Source organism: Cavia porcellus, unplaced genomic scaffold, assembly GCF_034190915.1.
Source record: "Cavia porcellus strain 051 isolate PalLab524CR breed Dunkin Hartley unplaced genomic scaffold, mCavPor4.1 scaffold_27, whole genome shotgun sequence".
Lineage (NCBI taxonomy): Eukaryota > Metazoa > Chordata > Mammalia > Rodentia > Caviidae > Cavia > Cavia porcellus.
Genome location: NW_026947510.1, coordinates 14,550,280 through 14,572,224, shown reverse-complemented (window position 1 = coordinate 14,572,224; position 21,945 = coordinate 14,550,280). Strand labels below are relative to the sequence as shown.

Genomic DNA, 21,945 nt, shown 5'->3' with positions numbered 1-21,945 from the left:
AAGATGAAAACAAGTGAAAAGTAAAATTAGGGACATTATGTATCTCCTTTGCTGTCTCCAGTCTTCATAGTGATACTTTTAAATTTTAAGTTTGATGGATCCAACTAGTGAGAAAATATTTTGCCTTTGGGAAAACACACACATATCTGAAATAGTGATTCATGGCTGGTGAAGTGTTTGTTCACTGTGTGTTTGAGCGCAGGGCTAAGGAAGGAAACGGAGACACTGGTTAGGGCTGGTGGCTTTCCACCTTCCTGTCTTGTTGGCCTGGTGTCTGCTGCCAGTGAGCCACTGCAATATCCCTTTGGTGATGTGGGGGTCTTTTCCTGCCAAATATTGTTCTCTTAAAAGATTAAATAGCTAAATCAGTGTGGCCTGAATCTTGTTCCTGCTGAGAGTATGAAGACTCCTGCAGGTTGTAATACAGATTAGCTGGTGAGCGCTCTGTTAGAGAAATAAAGTGAGTTTCTCTAAATGAATTTAACAACTGCTGTGAACCTTTTTGTGTCCTCCAGCGTCAGCATGCGTGCTGGCAGTTAACCATTTATTTCCCTCATTTTCTCGAAAAGTTGCTCCAGTCCACCCCTGAGCATTTATTGTAAACACTTCCATAACTTTATTTCACATTCATGTTTTGCCAGATAAGCCATTTGATATATTACTGAGTATTGTGAAGGGTAGGGTAAATCATTATTTACTTGATTTCTTTAAGGAGGAAAACCATATTTCTTTGTATTATGAAATTAAAGGGCTGTGGTGTCACTGATAGAGTTCAGTAAGCCAAACTACTGGGTTGTTTACAGTAAACAGATTAGTGTACTACATTTTGACCACAGGCTTTACCTTATTGGTCCAAAAAGGTATGGAAAATTAGCTAGTGATAGGACCCATGGCTGAATTATTTTGTATCTCTCACAATTTCTGCTTCTAGAGTTAGAACACAACTGATGAAGGTTCTAAATTCTACAGGGACTATCTACTTCCTCCTAAGTGAAACAAACTAAAAAATCAGGAACAATACTATAAAGTATGAAGCACTCAGATAATCTAAAAATAATTAGAAGTGTGTTAACTTGTTGGATTCTGATCTTCTGTAGAAGTTTGTTGAACTCTTTGCTTATATATCAAATGTGCTCACGTTGCCAGGAAGCAAGTCTTCCATCTGCTTCCCACCTTATCCCTGTTTGTCTTCAGACACTGTGTGTGTGTGTGTGTGTGTGTGTGTGTGTGTGTGTGATTTCTTAGTAAACATGTTTGTGACTGATTTGTAAATGGCAAAGCACCACATAGTCGTAATAAACAACTACTCAATTCAGCAGTGCTGTTCTAAACTTTTGCAGATAGCTTCATAGATTATGCATTTAGATTATAAATTTGGCTTAATACTTACCTACATCACTGTTTTTTACTCATTACCACAAATATTCCAAAAATTGGGGAGGAGATCTTGGCCTAAAAGAAGCCTCAAGAAGATGGCGCTGTGTTAGTTTGGCAGCTTTCCACTGCTCCCATGACAGAGCCTTAAATACCATCTGAGTTCCCAAGCCTAGGGCCCCTGATTTCAGTTCCCAGATATTGACTGTACCCCTTCAAACTGAAAACTATTAGTCTATAGACATTGTGTCCAGTGAATGATAAAAAATGGGCACCAGGTCCAGCTTCTGAGACAAAACAACTGTAAAGCCTTTGAAGGCTCTGGGGTTTCTTACAGGTTTGTACCTCAATCCCTTAACTAGCTGCCAGCAACACAAGGCCCATGAGCTTCTTCAACACATAGGTTTTCGTTGTGAGCTGATGGAAAGATTGTATGAAAATCTAATTCCCATGTGTATAAAGGGCCTACAGATTTGGGAGAAACCATGGCTGGCTTCTTGCATCATGAAAGCACACAGTCCATATGGGTGTCCTCTAGCTCCCTTAACCTTTGCCTTTAGTTGCCCAGAGTTCAGCAAGAGTTTTTAGGCGCTGTGGCACTGCACGTCTCAGTTTGTTCTTAGAATAAGTAGGAATGAAAATTCAGGAAGGTCTCACTGTGTGTTTGCACCAATCTCTGGAAATAGTTGTTACTATCTTAATGTCATGGATCAGGACCCTGGAATTCAGGGAGAGTAAATAAGTTGCCCAGTTGCATATATCCAGGAAAGAAATGGACTGGCATTTAAGTACAGGGTGTTGGGATTTTTTTTCCTCTTCTGACTTCACAGTGCAGTATTTCTTCTCTAAATTAGGATTTTGGAATATTGCCTATGTGTTTTATTAAAGTGTCTTTTTCTTATAGAGCAAATATGAAAAACGGTAGTTTCTTTTGATAGTGCAGAAGTTGATTTATTCTTAAATGGTACTTGTGAAGTGATGTAGTAAGCATGAGGACCGAATTTAGATATTTCACTTTGTTTTTGTGGTACTGGGATTAAATCAAGGGCTTTCTGCATACTAAAGCAAGTGCCATACCACTGAGCTCTACTCCAAGCCCAGTTTTACGTTTCTTAATGCTAGAAACAGAGCTCTATCACTCATAAGTAGAGTTTCCTAGTCAAATGTACCTGTTTGTGTTGGGATGGGAGAGGGCTTTGTGTTTCCCCAGACAGTTTATATGCACTTGCATGTTAAGGTTCAGTGCTATGTCTCTTCCAGGATACATTTACTTTCCTGTCCCACCTTCTCAGGAAGTGCTTGCTTGGAGCTTGGCCCTGTGTTGTGAGAGGGTCCATGGCCTAAGCACAACTGTCCCTGTCATGGAGCACAGGAAGTATGTTAAGAGAGAGATGAGGTTTGGGGGACTTGGGAAATGGAGAATGAAACACTTGAACTTACCTGAATTTGATGATGATAATCACAGATGGCTTAGAGTAGGCATCATGAGATGAGTTTCTTTTTTTTTTTCCCCTTTCATGATCTCTTTTTTTTCTTCATTTTTTTTATTTAAAGAGAAAAAAAAGAAAGGAAATAAAAAATACATAGCATAAAAGGGTACAAATAATATAGGATTTCAAGAATAAAATACAGTAATATATCACTAGTTAATAGGTTACACATTGTCATCTTAGAAACAGTTGTCCAAATTACAAAATTAAAGCATACAAAGTGTACATTCATACAATGAGATTGCAGACAGTGTGTTCAATGATCCAACAAAAGCTCAGTAATATGGATTTCCATCCTACACACCCAAACATACATGCAATTATATCCCTTAGACCACCTTCCTTTCCTCTCTTTTTAATAACAATTACACTTTTTGTGTTTTTTTACTCCCACAGTTCTTACTACTTTTTTTGAAAAAAATAAAACCTAACGTGACTAAACAAAACAGAATCGGTTAGAACAGAAGGATGGGCATAGTACATGATGCAAAAATAGAATATCAGGTGATCAAAAATGGGTACCATTGTGCCTCTTGCTATTTTTAAAAAGAGTTGCCTATATCATCAGGTATAATAAAATTGATCAAAACAGTACAGAACAAGACCAATAAAACCTACACTGGAGACCTTACAGGATTTTGAAAGAAGATAATAGTCAAACCATAATGGGCATCATAGTAAATCTTATTGCCTTCAAAGTGGTTGCCTATACCCTCAAACTTGATACTATCAAACAAAATAGAACATAGTAAAATCTGATAGAACAAGATGGGGAGAGCAATACTGGGGTTCATATCAGGTTAATAGGAAAACAAAAAAGTTACTATAATATATCCCACTATTTTTTAAATTTAGTTTTCCCTTAATTGAAAAAAATGTAAGAAAAAAATAGATTAATTTAAAAAAGAGTGGAAATTGAGATAAAAAAAAGACATTGTATTAGAACAACACACGTCAGAACTGAACAACTGAAGCATCATTGTGTTTCACTCCCAGATAATCTAACATAATAGTTGTCACTATAGTGCCTCCTTCCTTGTATTATTTGAGTATAACTTCATATACTATAGCATCAAGCATATCAAGACAGTCTGAAGCTATTCAAGAGAATGAAGAAGTTACAGGGTATTTAGAACTAGTTAACAGAAAACAAACAACGGTTTCTATATTATTTCTTTGCCTATAAAAAATTTTGTTTATACTGTCGCATATAGTAAAATATATTAAGATACCACATGTTAAAACTAGTGGAAACAGATGTACAACAGCTTTATGGGACTTCAAAACAAGATGATATTAAATCAGCACTAGCTTTTATGATGTGTTGTTTTCTTCAGAATAGCTATTCGTACTATCACCGAGACTAAAATCGAACAACCCAGGTTAAAACCATTGCAATTAATGAGTGATAACATTATATGGATTCAAACCAATATGATTGAGAATCATGATTACCACATACTTTTATGTATTCTTATCATTTCTTACACTAGGGAAACTATTCGGTATTTATACATGTGAGTTTGATTTAGTTCACTTATGAGTATGGTCTCAAGCTGCGTCCATTTATTTATAAATATCTCAATGTGATCATTATTTATAGCTGAGTAGTACTCCATAGTATAAAAATACCACAACTTTTTTATCCATTCCTCAGTTGATGGACATTTAGGTTGTTTCCAAGATCTGGCTATTACAAATTGTGCTGCTATAAACATGGGTGCACATCTATCACTGTGGTATGATGCTTTCAGTTCTTCTGGGAATATGCCTAGAAGTGGAATAGCTGGGTCAAATGGTGTTTCCAGTCCCAGCTTTCTGAGAAATCTCCAGACTGACCTCCACAATGGCTGCGCCAGTCTACCCTCCCACCAACAGTGCAGGAGAGTTCCTTTTTCCCCACAGCCTCTCCAGCATTTGTTGTTGTTGGTTTTCTTGATCTTGGCCATTCTTTCAGGAGTGAGATGAAATCTCAGTGTGGTTTTAATTTTCATTTCTCTAATGACCAGTGATGGCGAACATTTTTTCATGTATTTATTTGCCATTTGTATTTCTTCATCTGAAAATTGTTTATTCATCTCAGATGTCCATTTTTGGATTGGGTCTTTGAATTTTGGGGGTCTGATTATTTTTAATTTTTTGTATGTTTTAGACAGAAGTCCTTTGTCTGAGGGGCAGTTCACTAAGATTTTGTGACAGTTTGTGGGTTTTCTTTTCACTATGCTGGAGATTTCTTTTGATGTGCAGAAACTTTTTAATAAGAGGCGATCCCAGTTATTGACTCTGGGAAGTATTTCCCATGCAGTTTGAGTCCTGTTCATGAATTCTTTACCTACTCCTATGTCAAGGTTTTTACCCAATTTGTCTTCCAATAGATTTAGTGTTTCTGTTTTAATATTTAGATCTTTGATCCATTTAGATTTTATTTTAGTACATGGTGATAGGCATGGATCTAGTTTTAGTTTTCAGCATATGGAGAGCCAGTTTTTCCAACACCATTTATTAAAGAGACTGTCGTTCTTCCAGTGAACATGTTTGGCCCCTTTATCAAAGATAAGGTGGTTGAGTGTGTCTGTAATTGTGGTTTATCTTCTAATCTATTCTGCTGATCTTCGGCTCTGTTCTGGTTCCAGTATCATGTTGATTTCACTACAGTTGCCTTGTAGTATAACTTTAAGTCAGGGATTGTGATACCTCCTGCCTTGCCTTTGCTGCTTAGAACTGTCCTTGCTATTCTAGGTCTCTTCTCACTCCAGATGAATTTTAGGAGTGATTTCTCGAGTTCTATGAGGTATGTTGATGGTATTTTTTTATCGGGATTGCATTGAATCTGTATAAAAGCTTTGGTAGGATGGCCATTTTCACAATATTTATTCTTCCTATCCATGAGCAAGGGGTGTCTTTCCATTCTCTGAGATCATCTTCAATTTCATTTTTCAGTGTGTTATAAGTTTCCCTGTATAGGTCTTTTACTTCTTTCGTGAGAGTAATTCCTAAATATTTCATTTTTTTGGTTGCTAGTGTGAAGGGTGTAGCTTCTCTTATTTCTCTCTCTCTGACTTTGTTGTTAGTGTATAGGAATGCTATTGATTTTTGAGTATTGATTCTGTATCCAGCTACATTGCTGAATTTATTTATTATATCTAGGCGTCTTTCAATGGAGTTTTGGGGATCTTCTATATAGAGTATCATGTCATCTGCAAATAATGATAATTTAACTTCTTCTTTTCCTATCTTTACCTGCCTTTTATTTCTCTCTTGTCTAACTGCTCCAGCCAGTATTTCCAGTACTATATTAAATAGGAGTGGTGATAAGGGACATCCTTGTCTTGTGCCTGATTTTAAAGTAAAGGACTTCAATTTTTGGCCATTTAGTATGATATTGGCTGTTGGTTTGTCATAAATGGCCTTAATGATATTGAGGTAAAGACCATCTATTCCAATTTTCTGTAAGGTTCTTATCATGAATGAATGTTGTACCTTATCAAAGGCTTTTTCTGCATCTATAGAAATGATCATGTGATTCTTACTTTTGGTTTTATTGATATGGTGGATTACATTTACTGATTTACGTATGTTGAACCATCCCTACATGCCTGGGATGAATCCCACTTGGTCGGGGTGTATGATCTTCTTGATGATTTGCTGCATTCTATTTGCCAATATTTTATTGAGGATTTTTGCATCTGTGATCATTACGGAGATTGGTCTGTAGTTCTCTTTTTCAGTTGGGTCCTTCTCTGGTTTTGGTACTAGAGTAATGTTTGCTTCTAGGAACGATTTAGGGAGGATTGCTTCCCTTTCAATTTCATTGAAGAGTTTGAGGCGTGTTGACATTAGGTCTTTTTTATATTTCTTGTAGAATTCTGCAGTCAATCTGTCTGGGCCTGGGCTCTTCTTTATAGGTAAAGATTTAATTACGTTTTCAATTTCATTAATAGAAATTGGGTTATTCAGTAGTTTTACATCTTCATGACCTAGCTTTGGTACATAGTCTGTCTATTTCCTCTGTGTTATCAAACATTTGAGAGTATAGGTTTTTGAAACAGGTGTTGATGATCTTCTGTATTTCTATAGGGTCTGTAGTAATTTTACCTCTTTCATTCCTTATTGCATGAATTTGAGCTTTTTCTTCCGTTTTTTTTAGTAAGGTTGACTGGGGCTGGTCCATTTTATTTATTCTTTCAAAGAACCAGCTCTTTGATTCGTTGATTTTTTGGATTTTTTTGGGGGGGTCTGTATTGCATTGGTTTCTGCTCTGATTTTTATAATTTCTTCTCTTCTTTTCGCTTTGGGCTTGACTTGCTTTTGTTTTTCTAGATGTTTGAGGTGTAACATCAGGTTATTTATTTGTATTCGTTCTGTTTTCCTAATGTGGGAACTCAGTGCAATAAATTTTCCTCTGAGGACACTTTCATTGCATCCCACAGATTCCAGTAAGTTGTATTTGTGTTTTCTTTGTTTGTAGGTATTGTTTAATTATTTCTTTAATTTCCTCTGTGACCCACTGATTACTCAAGAGTGTGTTATTCAGTTTCCATGTGTTTGTGGGATTTTTGCAGTATCTTTTATCATTAATTTCTAATTTTATAGCCTATGATCCGATAGCATGCAAGGGATAATTTCGACCTTTTTGCCTTCATTTAAATATGTTCTGTGAATTAATATATGGTCTATTTTAGAGAATGTCCCATGTACTGCTGAGAAGAATGTGTAGTCTGTTGTTGGGTGCAATACTCTGTATATGTCTATTAAGTGCATTTGTTCACAAGTGCGATTCAGTTCTTTTATTTCTTTGCTGACTTTCTGTCTGATTGATCTGTCCATTGGTGTCAATGGTGTGTTAAGGTCTCCTGTTAGAATTATGTTACTGCTGATTTGGTTTTTCATTTCTGTTACTAGTTGTTTTATGTAACTGGGTGCTCTGGAGTTTGGTACATATATATTTAAAATAGTTATCTCTTCCTCTTGAAGTTTTCCCCTAACCAGTATGTAGTGACCTTCTTTATCCCTTCTCATCATTATTGGCTTGAGTTCACATTGTCTGCAAACAGAATAGCCACCCCCGCTTTTTTGGGGGGTTCCTGTTGCATGAAGTATTGTTTTGCATCCTTTGACTTTTAGTCTGTGAGTATTCTTTTGGGTTAGATGGGTTTCTTGTACACAACATATGGTTGGATTTTGTTTCTTGATCCATTCTGTCAGTCTGTTTCTTTTAATTGGTGCATTGAGACCATTTACATTAATGGTTATAACTGTTATATATTGGTTTATTGTTGACATGTTATCTCTCTGCTGTTGCATCTTTATCTTTCTGTTCTGTTTAATTGTCTGCTTTGTTTAGTGGATTTTTCCTAAATGTATTTAGGCTGTCTTTCAGTATTCTTTGCAGCGTTGGCTTGGTGATCATGAAGTTTTTCAGCTGATCTTTGTCATGGAAGTATCTTATTTCTCCATCGATTTTGAAGGACAGTTTTGCAGGGTACATCAGCCTAGGTTGGAAATCATTTTCCTTTAGGATCTGAAATACTTCACTCCATGCTCTTCTTGACTTTATTGTTTGTGCTGAGAAGTCTGCTGTGATTCTGATAGGTTTTTCTTTATAGGTGATATGTCTTTTCTCTCTGACAGCTTTTAATATTCTATTCTTTTGTTCGATTTCTTGGATGGTTATTATTATATGTCTGAGTGTAGATTTATTTTGGTTATGGCTATTTGGAGTTCTATATGCTTCATTGATCTTGATATCAGTTTCCAATCTCATGTTTGGGAAATTTTCAGCTATTAGTTCTCTAAATATCCTCTTGATATCCTTTATGTTGTCCCCTTGTTTTTCATTTATCCCTATCAACCTTATGTTGTTCCTCTTTGCATCATCTTGCAGGTGTTGAATTGTTATTTCCTGATTTCTTGTTATTTTTTTAAAAAGATCTTTCCTTTCTTATTCACTGGCTACAATCTTGTCTTTGAGGTCTGAGATTCTATCTTCACATTCATTGAGGCGGTTTTTATAACTTTCAATGGAGTTTTTGATTTCCTGTGTATCTCTTTGCATCTGCTTTATGTATTCTGCTTGTTTCTTATATTGTTCATCCAGGGATTCTATCTTTTTGTTTGGGTCCTCCAATTGTTTAACTGTGTCTTCTTTAGATATGTTCAGCATCTCCTTCATTTCTTTTATCATTTCTTCTTTTACGAGAAATTATTTCTAATTTGAATTCCTTTAAGGCTTCCCAGAGTTGCTTCTTTATTTCAGTTATTATTATTTCTGGTATTTCAGGTATGTGGCATGTGTTTTCTTCTATGTACGTGATTCCCAGGCTTTCTTGGGATGGGCTGGATGTTTGATGTTGCATTTTGGTCTTTTGTCATTTTCGTATATTTTCAAGCTTCAAGTGTTGTTCCAAGTGAGGGAGAGAGTTCCCTCAGACTGAGACCCGTTCTGCTCAGTGGTCCCACTTGCTGGGTCTGGCAGGGAACTGAGGCCTGCCCCCAGGGAGGAAGAGAGTTCCCCCAGACTGGGGCGGGATTCCGTGCCTACCCGACTGGCTGGTCCAGGCAGGAAACCGCGTGCTGGTCCCCAGGAAAAGAAGAGAGTTCATGAGATGAGCTTCTAAGAACAAGCACGGATACGTTGGAGGCAATTGGAATTGATGAGTGAAGGAGACAAGGAACTTTCCACAGAGGGTAACTGCAAGCCTAGGATTAAGGATGAAATGGTACAGTGTGTTTGATGAGTTGCAAATTTTGTGCTGAAGATTTTGAAGAATAACTAGGAGATTGTTTTTGAAGGGAATGATCCTAGATTTTAGGATCATTTGTTTAAATGTTGGGAAGAGATGATCTCATCCTGTTGTTACTTTGACCTGTATGTGATTGGATTTTACTGTCATCTTGGAATCTTGAGCCCTGTATGTCTGGCTATTGAGTCTGGGACGATGATAGCTCCAGTATTTGAGTGTCTGTGTTTGGAGAATAAAAGGAAAAAGATCATGATTTCTTGCATCTCTGTATGTTTAAGACATGCCAATTTGAAAAGTAACAGTCAGTTTTATTGCTTTGCTTTAAATTTGAATGACAAATACGGAACAAAGGTGTCTGATATGTAAATAGGGCAGTGGGGTGTTTATGCTTTGACTTCAACACAAGCCTAGGGTAGTGAGTCTGAGACAGTCTCAGGCTGGCAGATCTGAGAGTGCAAAGCCACATAAATATGTATGTCTTTAGTATTGCAGGCAAATTCTGCATTAGTTTCATACAAATATGGGGAAGAAATCTCAGTTAACTAACATGCTTGCAATAGGGACTATTCCAGTAAACCGATTAGTGGTTATAATACAGGCTAAGACTAAATTTTTGTTCTTATCAGCAGTGTCTCTAAGAAACATTGTACAATATTGTAACAATTTGAATAAAAAATCCAACTACCTCTTTGCTCACTGGACAGGCTGGAGATGATTGGGGAATGAATGACCTGGCACTTGACCCCTGGTCCCTGGTGTCCTCTGGACACTGTCTGCAAATATCTTTTCTGGCAGTTCCTGAGGATGCCTGTTTAAGACTATTTACGTTTGACAACTAAACAATGCAGAGGGTCAAAGTAGTAGCGGGTGTATAGTTTTGAACAACTTAGTTTTTTGTGTGTTAGGAATTGAGGGCTTGGTCCTACTTAAAAAGCAAAAGAGTTGGTTTTGGATGATAGCACGAATTGTGGGTGACACACACACAGATTTCCTACAATACAGGGATTGTATGATAAAGTCATAAGGCTCTTCCGACTTTTGAAATGATCCTTTTTGCAGAGCGTTATATCTAAAGCACTATGCCTCTTTTCTCCCACATCTCAAATGCGAATGAAAATATTTGATGCATACGTTAAGAGGATCAATGAATACATGATAGAAAGCTCTTTGCATGATTCAGAAGAAAATCACTTAAATAAAAATATGAAATTGAGCTTACTCTATGGAGACATGAAGGGATGATTTGCTTTCTTTCTTGTTTTTTTTAATAATATTATTGAAACATAATTGAGAAACTCGAGAAAAATGTTGGAGAGAAACAAGGCAATGTGTGTCCCCGATGTAGGAGAGAATAAACCTGCAAGTGTCCTTGATAATTCTTGGAAAGATCTCTTTTGGATCCTTCTAGATCACATACTGAAAGCAAAGTGGTTGTAATTATTCTTGAGGCTCCCCAAAATGTAATGTTTTGAAATGAGATTAATACCAGGCCCCCCCCCCCAAAAAGGAGGGACTTTTTATGAAAAGTCCAGTGTTTTTCTTCTTCTTCTTTTTTTTTTTTTGTCTTTTTCCTTTTTATCGGTACCGGGGATCAAACTCACGACTGCCTGCTTGCAAGGCAGGCACATATGCTGCCGAGCAAATCCCCAACCCCTCAGTTTTCTTCTTATGTGTGGTTTTGTCCTTGTAAAGAACATTTGAGATGAGCTACTGTTTATGGCAGCAAGCAAAGAGTTGAGCTCCCTGTATTCATTAGGTGGGTGAGTGTTCCAGTCTGGTGAACATTGTTGGATTAGGTCATTTTGAAGGACCAAATAGGCCATAATTAGACCAGGCAGAAATGAAACCATAGTGAGCAGTAATCCTAAAGAAAATTAAAACACAGAAAACACTGCATTATTTATTGGAATTTAATGGGAACTTGCCAAGAGAAAGGCAGCTGGCTTTCTGCTTTTTTGGAATGTTTGTAGTCTGGGAAGAAGCTGTCCATCAGATTGGAGCTCACACTATTCTTTCTGTGGGCCAGATCTAACCACACAGCGAAGTGGGGAAAAGACACAGTTAACTGTGTGATTCAGGACAGAAACGACCTGAGTTTGAGGCCTGCCTCCCCATTTGCATCTTTGGCTGTCCTTTTTTTCCTAGCTGCTTTGTTCAGTGGACTTTGGGCCATCATGGAATGATTTTTGAAGTCAACAAATACAAGAATTATGAGAATTAAATATTAACTCTTAGGCTGTAAGTAAAAGACTAAAGTACTCAATAATGGATATTTGTGTTATTATGGGAGAAATTAAGAATTGAGGAAAGATTTTGGCGTGAAAAATGCTTCACAGTCACCTCATTTTATGTTTCTGATTTCTAGTATTTCTGATCTTCAGATTTATTACCATCTGCAAAAGTTTATTTTATTTTATTTGGATTTCATAGAAGTAACATTATTTTGACTACTGTCACTCAGAATTTTGTATTTAATATGTTCATTGAATAATGTTACCATTTTTCTGAGATGTTTAATTTCATTGTAGAATTTTGACTGATGACAATAGAAGTTAGGTGTTACAGTGACATACTGACATACTGATTCTCCTGTATTCAATGTGAAAAAAATTGTTATTAATGCAGCTTGACACAACACATACATCCACAGATGAGTTGTTTCTCAATTTGGGTTCAAGACTCTTAAGATTTTTTTGGTAATTACCTAATGATATTCTGCTTCCTTATGAGAATTGTGAAGGACATCAGGATTACTTAAGATGAGATGAAAGGAAACCTATATTTATGCTGGAGCAAAGATTCAGGGAATCCTGAATTTTAGCTCAGAAAGGTAACAAATAACATTTTCCTTCTGTTTCTTTTTCATCAAAAGGTGCAGATTTCAGATTAGTCTTTGACCATACAGAGTGATTCTAAAGGAGGAGATTTGTCAGAGTCCATGCCATTTTGAGGCAACAAGGATATTTTAAGGCAGCCACCAGGGTGGGCTCACTCACTGGGTGTCCTCAGTTCTGTTATCTGTGTATTTCCATATGGTGCTCAGAGACTTTAGTAAAGAGAGGCCGATACAAGTGTCTGTAGTGTTAATGGATATTAGTATCACTCTCGGGTTCACAGATGCCATTTGCCATGTTTAGCACAGCTGGGCGGATGCAAAGTTTGTTACATTCCATCCAGAAACACATTTATTTTGTGGTATTTATTTTGTATACCCATCTCGTGTATGACATGAAATCCAAATTTAAGAGGAGACAGTGGACGGTTCCTTGGGGAGACTTTGATAACACCACGCTGTGTTGAAGACTAACTGAATTTTCTCTTTTCCACGTCCACTGTGGTACTTTGAACATCAGAAATGTGGCTAGTCATGTTTGAAACCCGGCAGCAGATCCAGTGCTTGGTGTGTAGTAGCATTCAATAAGTGCATTAACAAATTAATAAATCACATGCGGCACTTTGCTTATTGTGGCTTGTGAATTATAAATTTGCAGCTTATAAATCTATTTCTGGATTAATTTCCACTCAAGAGTCCTGTGAGACTCTGACCTCTTGCCACAGTCCTATTTTCCTCCCATCTTGCTTCTGACCAGCACTGGTGCAGTGCTGCCAGGCTTTGTCTGTTGATGAGATATTCCGAGCATTGGGTGTGCTGCTGGTTGCAGTTTGTGTCAGCTGGGGGTGCGGGGGGCTGTTAAATTAAACAGCCCATTGACTTGAGCACAACAAAGGTTTGTTTCTTTCACCTCACAGCCCAATTCAGATTCAGGAGAGAGAGTCTGAGGGATTTGTTCCATGTAGCCATCGGTGGTCTGAGCGTCTTTAGCTGAGTGCCTCTGCTTTCTACCTTGGCCTTAGCCTTCTGCATGGGATGAGCTCCATCAGGTATGTATCAAGCAAAGGTGACTGTGGAACATGGAGGGGAGTTGGAAGGCTAGATATGGAAGTTGTGTGGGGTATTTGCATCTGGGTGCTGTGTGCCAGAATTCAGTTATATAAACTCCCTTATTGCAGGGAGTGTGACAAAATGAGTATTAGTGTCCCAAGAAGGGAAAAGAAGGTGCACACTGGTGCATAATAACCGGTCCCTGCTGCAGCCTTTTATCCAATTACATCTCCCTGGAGGCTGAACAGAAATAGCGAAAGTGTTCTGTGATCCTTGCAGCCTCTGAGATGCTCCCCGTGGTCTCCTAAGAGCTGGTTTTGAGTTTCAGAGAGATGTAGGCCCTCCCTACAAGAGAAGTAATACTTTAGGTTGAGAACTCTTTCATCCCACTTGTTTGGGTGGTAGACCTGTCTGTTAAGTCTGACTCAGTCACAGATAAGATAAATGTCCCATCTCAGTGGTGTCACAGGTAGATATAAAGAGTTAAAGTCTGAAATTCAGACTTGTTATCTTTTTTTCCCAAAGCCAATGAAAAGATATTTTAGAAGTTAACCTGCACTTTTTAAATGAACAGAAGTTAAGATATGGAAATTTCAAGCATGCCCAGCTGGTCATATACTATCCCAGGAAGCAGCAGTGATCACAAGGATGTGGCTTCCTAAACCTTCCTTTGCCCCCAGAATAGTAACACTAGCATTCCCATTTGAAAACTTTTTTTTGGGGGGGGGGGGTGGGCAGGCACCAAGTGCCAATTGCCAGTTACATTGTATCCAAGTTTTTTATTAAACTGTGGGGTTTTGTTGTATTTTCTTTTGCAGCTTCTAAAAGTTTCTATTTACTTGCCGTTTCTGAGAATGAATCAGATATATAGTGGTGTGCAGATAAAGTTTTGAGGATGATGTCCTGTGACAATTAACTTTTGAATCATATTTTCCATGAAAAACTAGTTTTATAGGCAATTTGGTAACTTAAAAATTTGGCACTTCCGATTAAGTCATAGGAAACCATTTATACATTTACTCTTAAAAAAAAAGGTTAGTTTACAGAGTAGGAAGGTCTCATATAAATAGTGAACCGTGAGTCAACAAAAGTCTTCAGTTTATGGAAATTCCCAGTTTATGCCTACAGAATAGCAAACACATTGTGACACATTGAGGGAATCAGTGGATTATGCTGTTTTTTTTTTTTTTTTGAGTCCTGCAAACTCTTGCATGTATTTAATGAAGTGTTAATGCAGTTAGTATCTAATGTTCCTAATTTATGCAATTGGATATTTCATAAATAGGTTTTCAGCGTGCAAGCATTTGTAGACATTAATATTTATGCAAGTATTCAAATCAGTGTGAGGGCATCTGTCTGCATATGGGATGAAAATATGCATATGCATGAACATTTGTACCAAGGGATAAGTTAGTGATTACTGAGGTTACAGTTTTTGACTTTTGTCCTTTTGACAAAATTTCCTTGACTAGAAAAGGCAAACAGAAAAATGGCGCAACCATTAATATTGACAAGTGAAACGATTTTAACTGTACTAGATGTGATACTCTAGTTTAGTGAAGTTTCATTAGTGAGAAGGTTTTTTAAAAAGCAGTAGTTTTCACAGAGCATTTATTTTACCAAATTGCCAATACAAACAATGCACTGTGAAATAGTTTTTGTAAGAAGTATTTTTTTTTTAAAACAGTCATTTAATTATGAGTTTGACCCCTGGAAATAAATTGGCACAGGCAGTAGGGGGCTTCCTTTACTATCTTTAAAATGCTTACAAGAATGTAAAAAGATGATAGAATGTAAAAGGGGATGGCTGAGGAAGAAACGTCCAGATTTCAAGTCCTTCTTGGTAACTTTGCATCTTCACCTAGTTCATGTTAGGTGGTCCTAGGTGCTTGCCTACCATGGGCCTGGGAATCATCCAGGCTGGAAAGCCCGGTGTCTGGGATGCATCTCCCCAGGAGAGCTAAGGAGTTTTCTCCTTCCAGGCTCCAGACAGTCCTCGTTGCTTGGTAATCTACTTGCCCCTATTCTGTGTCTTTGCTAGTCTAGGGGGAAATGTCTCTTTGATCTTGTCTAATTCTAGTTTGACTGTTTATTAGGCTCAAGTGGCAAAGCGTTTCTGTCAATTTATAGTTATTTATTTATATACGGGTATATTTCCAGTCACTTATGTTAACAGTTCATGGTAGGCCAGGATAAACAGACTCAATTCCGAAATATCAGTTTTGCAATTTAAAGATGTGTTAAGGATCTCTTTTTCTTTTTTTCTCCTTTCTTTCTTTTTTCTCTTTTTGTACCCCAGTTTTGAGGAATTTAAAATCTACCAGATGTTTGAAAAGGATTGAGAATTACGTTGTGTCTTTCATATTCTTAAACAACGTCTTCTCATTGAACTTTTGTTTAGATTCTTTTGAGCTAAAATGCCAGGGAGTTAATTTTTGTCTTATGAGGAAGCCGAGGTTGAAAAAGTTATGAGTAACTTAAGTGTGAATTTGAAAGGAATAGTTTGCTCTGTGTTGGCATCTTTTCTCCAAGTTCAAATGTTACTTATTTTCATGGCTGACTTGGGTATAGGCTCAGATTTTTATTTCTATGTTTTTCATTAGCAAGTGAGGCTGTGACTATTTAGGCAAAGGTACAAATTAGTATGTTTCATATCTCTGATGGACATATGGGATTGCCTACTTTGAATGCATTCAGTTAACAGCATTCTAGGCAAGACCTTTGGTTAGAGTTTAGATCTTGGATCACATATGCTCCTGTTGGGTAAAGCTCAGAAGTAGATTTTATTTCTCATTGATATTTACTTGATTTACTTCTAAGCAGAAGATACTCATTTAGACTCAACAAAGAAGGGGTAGTAAGTATGAAAGTTCTGCTATAAGAAAGATTTTCATGTATTGATGGTATGGAAGAATGCTAGTATGAGCAAAAGGGAGTGTGGTATAGGAGATAGGAGACACTTGGCAGGGGCACGATGAAGAGTTGGGATTTTACTGTGACTCCAGTGAAAGCCACTGAAAGTTTTGGGGAGAGGTATGACATGTCTTGATTTAAATTTTAAAAGAGATTACCTTGGCTGATGCATGGTCTTAAAAAAAGGATTTCTTGGAGCAAGAATGTACAAAATGAATGATTATGGGGGACAGGTGAGATAGGTTGGCTTGGACTAACCTGATAGCATCCAAATGAAGAAAAAATGGCAGTGAATGTTTTGAAGATAGAGCACCCCCCCCCCCCAAAAAAAAACATACTGGAGGATGAGATGCTTTGAGGGAATGGGAGGAGGAAGGATGTCTCCTGGATTTTGGTTCTAGCAAGTGTATGAATGGTGTGACATTTAATTTAGGTGGGGAAAAGCTAGAGAAAGGAGAGGTGGAGCCAAGTAGAAGTGGGCATCAAGCTGTTCTTTTTACTACTGTGGAATGCATTGCAGAGGGGAGGGAAGGTGGTGTGAACTGTATCAAATCCTCAGAACCTAGATGGGATTGAACCCCCTGGAATGGGACGGGGTCACTGAATGAGAAAGTGTGGACAGATATGAAGAGACAGCCGAGGGCCACTGTAATGGTTGACACTGTGTCAGTTTGAGGACTGAGAAGTTTAGAAACTTAACTAAGTGACTCAAATGGGACCAGCCCACATTTTGTAAACATCTTGAGTCTGTGTAAGAGGAGATAATGGAGATGGTGGGGTAGATAGCCTGCTTACAATATAAAGGAGGAAAAGAGGCTGGGTCCTCTACTTTTTTGCTCTTGCTGCCTTGAGCATTACCCTCTGCCACGCCACCTTGCTTCGGAGCTAGCTGATTATGGACTGAAACCTTCACAAACTGTGAACTAAATAAACCTTTCCTTCTTTAATTTTGGGTGTTGGGCTGTTTTGTCCCAGCAATGAAAGAAAAATAGCTAATGCAGAATTTGTTACTGAGAGTGGGGTAATTGTTGTGACTATACCTGACCATGAAGTTCAAAAAGAGCCTTTGGGAATGGATTGTGGGAAGACTGAAAAAGTTTGGAGATGTCTCCTGAAAGAGTAGTCCTGTAGCACCTTAGGCTGTTCTATATGGGAAATTCTGGTCAGAGCTCAGCAGTCTTATAGAAATACTGATGATAAAGATCAGGTTCTGGAGGTTTCTGCTGGGAAGGACTGCACTGGTTATTGGAGTCCAGATGATGTATGTTATGGCTTGGCAGAAAGTTTGTCTGCATTTTGCTCTTGTGCAGAGACTGCCTGTGACTAAGATTAAGGGTGGTAGAGTAATTAATCTGACAGAAGGAATTTCAAGGTAGCCAAATTTTGAGGCTGTGGCATGGATATTGTTGGGGGCCTTCAGCTAGATCTATATTAAGAATCAAGAGGAAAGAGCCCAGCAGGTTGACTTAAAATGTTGTAAGTTTAGCCGGGAAGGAAGCTCCTATAAAGCTGCAGACCACAAAGACAGAGCTGAGGAGATTGCGATTGCTGAGAAAGAACAAAAGAATATAAAAGATGGCCTGAGGCCATCACAAGAAGCAGCAAGTAGCCATCCTTTGCAGCCTCAAAACTGAAAAAGGAAAAACTTTTCTTTGAGGAGAAAGCCACAGAGTATCATGTTCCAGAATGATGGTGACTGCACCACATTCCAAAATGACAGCAGCATAGCAAATTTGCTCCTCAAATTTGGATTCAGAGTGCCCAGCTATCCAGGAACTCAACCTACACCCAATAGAAAGGGAAGCCTTGCTACGGCTTCACCTGACAGCAGACCTTGGCATCATCCATGCGGTGCTGGTTTTAGGTGAGTGCAGAGTGAAAGAGTTACGGGATTCCATCCCAATTTCAGAACATCTGGAAGGCCAGGCAGTGTGCATCTAAGAGGGCAGTGTGTGAAGCTGTGAGTGTAAAGTCAAAGATGCAGAGGGAACCCCAGAAGTTTGGAAAAGCCAGGAATGTGGATCTTACAAGAATACCGGGCTGGCTTTACCTCAACGGTTGGTTCTTTCAGTCAATTGTGCTTGGTCACTTGGGCTGGTGGCTTCCATCAGTCCTGTGGTTCAAGACCCGCGGGCGCTCTCCAGTCCTTTAAAAAAAAAAAAAAAAAAGAATACCTTCAAGGAGGAGCAAAGCCAGCCCAAGAAAGAAGCCATGGAGCTATAACCACCAGAAGTGCCAGAGGGGTGGAGATACTCAAGTCCTTTGGAGCTCACAGTTTGCTTCAGATTGCCTCAAATGGTGCACATAGAAGTACAGGACTTACTGTTTGCCTTGATGGATTTTGTACTTGCTTTGTTCCCAATCCTTTATACTCCTGTTTGTAACTTTTGGGATGAAAATGTTTATTTTGTGCCATTGAATGTTGTAAGTGTTTAACTTTGTTTTCATTTGTACAGGGGCTTGTAGATAAGGGTTTGCCTTAAATCTCTGGAGGGGCTTGGGAATTGGACTTTTCAGCAATACTGAAACTGTTAGGTCTTTGGCAACTCTTAGAGAGGTACTAAAAGGATGCACATAATGTGCATGATATGAGTCTTTGGGTGCCAGGGTCCAATATACATTTCTAATGTAATACAATGTTGATAGTCTTAATACTGCTTCTTAGAGATTGTTAAGCCTGTGTTACCATGTTGAAGTTGTGAAATGATAAGAATTAGCATGTCTTTATCTGGAAAAAGGTAAAAAGTAGTGTGTCTGGCTGCCAAGTTGGAAAGGAATGGATTGTAATGGTTGATACATGATGTCAGCTTGAGGACTGAGAAGTTCAGAAGTTTAGCCAAGTGACTCAGCAGGAGACCAGGGTCCTTACTTTGTAAACATCCTGAGTCTGTGCAAGAGGAGGGCACAGAGATGGTGTGCATGGATAGACTGCAGTGTAAAGGAGGAAAAGAGGCTGGCTCCTCACCACTCTTTTCCTCTTGCTGTTTTTGTTATCTTCTGCTGATTTCAACTGTTACCCTTCTGCAATGCAACCCTGCTTTGGAGCTAGCTGATTATGGACTGAAACTTCCCCAAACTGTAAGCTAAATAAATCTTTCCTCCCTTAATTTTGGGTTTTGGCTCTTTTGTCCCAGTAATGAGAGAAAAGTAACACAAATGCAGTGGAGAGGAGAGGGAAGGAGGCACGAACTGTCTTGAGTCCTCAGTACTGAGGTGGGATTGAATACTTTGGAATGAGATGAGGTCACCTAATGGGAAATCGTAGACAGAAGTGAGAAGAGGGCCTAGGGCCAGTCCTGGAGTTCTCCCATCCAGGAAGGCCTGGTGGAAGAATGATAGTTGGGTCTTGTGAGATGACCAAGAATTAATTAAATTTGGAAGCAGAAGCCAAGAGAAGGGGTGGTTAATTGGAAATAGTGAATAGGCTCAAAGAATAGTAAAGAAGTGGGCTGAAGGTAGAAGCAATTTAAAGTGAAAAGGTTTTTGTTGTTTTATTGTATTTGCTTGTTTTTTAAATTTTGAGTTTTTAAAAATTATCTTGTTGTTATTACGTGTTTGAAGTATATAATGTTTACTTTCCTTATTTAGAATTGGTCCATGTATGTAACGCATCTTAATTTCTTTTCGGTTCCCATTCCCTCCCTCCCTTCCCCCTGTCTCCATGTGTTGGTCCCTTTCTTATTTGAGAAATATCTATCTACCTACTTCCTATTAGCTATCTTTTATTTTGATCTTTACTTATACTTTGGGTTTCTCATATAAGAGAAGCCAAGTTTGTGCATCTGATTTATTTCACTTAACCATGTAGTCTCAAAATGCATTCAGTTTCCTATAAATGATTCAAGCTTATCCTTCTTTATGGCAGAGTAATACTCCATGGTGTGTAAATACCAGGGTCCTACTAAAACTTATTTGATTTAATGTGGACAGAATCTACAGGAAAGAAGAATAAGAGCAGGAAGAAAGTTCTAGAGAAAGGTAGAAGGGATGGAGTTCACAGTGCAAGTACAGGCTGGCCTTCGATAGAGTCTAGGAATATTTCTTCCATTGGTTCAGAAGGGAGCTTACTGTGGGCTGCTTCTACTTTGCATTTTCTGTTTGAAGACTCTGGCTGCTCTGCTGGCCTTCTCAATGCTTATGAGCCAGTTCTCTGCAGCTTCAGTCTCAGCTGAGTTACACATCGCAGGTAAATCAAATTCTCCAGTGAGTGCCTGCCATGTCCAGAGTGATTCTCAAGCTCCTCTTTTATCTTAGCACTGAGCTGTTCAGAATGGTAGTCGCCGGCCAGGAGCATCTAATAAGTACTCAAAATGTGGTGATCATAACTGAGGAACTGAAATGTAATCCATGAGCACACTGGTGCTCAATTCAGTTGCTGGAAAAAATTTTCTGTGTTCATAAATTATCTTGTAATAAGTTTATATTGATTAGATGTTGAAATGATACTAATTTAGATAAAGTACAGTATTACATTGATTTTATGGGGTTAATGTTTTCTTTTTTTAAGAGTAGCTTCTACCCAGCTTACATTTACTATGTGGTTCACATTGTGTTTCTGTTAAGTGGCACTGTCTTAGAGAACATATGCTCCTGTTACTTATTTACGTTTATTAGTACCTGTTGGCAATACATGATGTTTACATTCCGTGTGTGGAGTTAGTACGTGTATGCAGCACAGCTTCATTCTTTGTTTGTTTTCATCCCCATTCCTTTCCCTCCCTTTATCTCTTGGTCCCCTTCCCATTTGAGAAAGATCCAACCCCTTACCTCCTTTATCTGTCTTTTATTTGGCTCTTTATTTATACTTCGGGTTTCTCGTATAAGAAAAACCATGCTCCTGTTTTCTGTGCGTACTTGGCAGTGCTTACTTAGCGTGGCCCACATCTCACACGCTCACCGCTAGGTGCAGAGGCAGTTTGGGAAAAGCGGCCCCAGAGAGTTTATACTGTTTGCTTAGGAGCTGGGAACTGGGCCACCTGCAGACTGTGCCCTAAGCCATGCTCAGCAGCCAGCTCATTCTGTGCATTCTTGCACTGGAGTTATTTTATGTTTATGCTGCTAGCACGAGATATTTACATGGTCACTTAAAGGACGTATTCGGGGTTTTAACTCAAGTACTTGAAATGATAACTTTCAGGGCATGGTTTTAATGTACTGTTACTGACTTTGCTTTGATGAATTGTGGACACACAGTTTACAGCTGGGGCTCTCTTTGCCCTTGAGCTTGAGCACTGACTGACAGCTCTTTCCTGCTTCCTGTTTCTTCCTGGTGGTCACCACGGTTTGCTGTATGTCATGAATCTCCTGACACCAAGTGCTGCTTGGAACTTTTCCCATATTTGACTGATTCTCTTCATTTGTTTTATGATTTTTAAGATTTCAGTAAGGACCCTTAATCCTTAATGAAAGATTCTTAAATAGAAAAGACCTATTTATTTTTAAAGGAATAATGTAAAATTATACAAATATTTATTTCTTTATTTTTCTTGGGATGGAGTCTTGCTGTGTAGGTCAGGCTGGCCTTGAACTCATGTCAGCCCTC

General features: G+C 38.3%; 1 protein-coding gene across 4 annotated transcripts in view; it reads left to right on the top strand.

Annotated features, from left to right (window-relative positions):
- The window catches only part of Nebl (nebulette), a 381,690-nt gene that overhangs the window by 215,674 nt on the left and 144,071 nt on the right, over positions 1-21,945 (top strand). The window contains exon 2 of one of the 4 annotated variants that reach the window (XM_063237898.1): positions 13,358-13,489. The exons of the other annotated variants lie outside the window; for them this stretch is intronic. The gene's annotated coding sequence lies outside the window, so the exon portion shown is untranslated. The remainder of the gene's footprint in view (positions 1-13,357; positions 13,490-21,945) is intronic. 4 annotated transcript variants of the gene reach the window in all.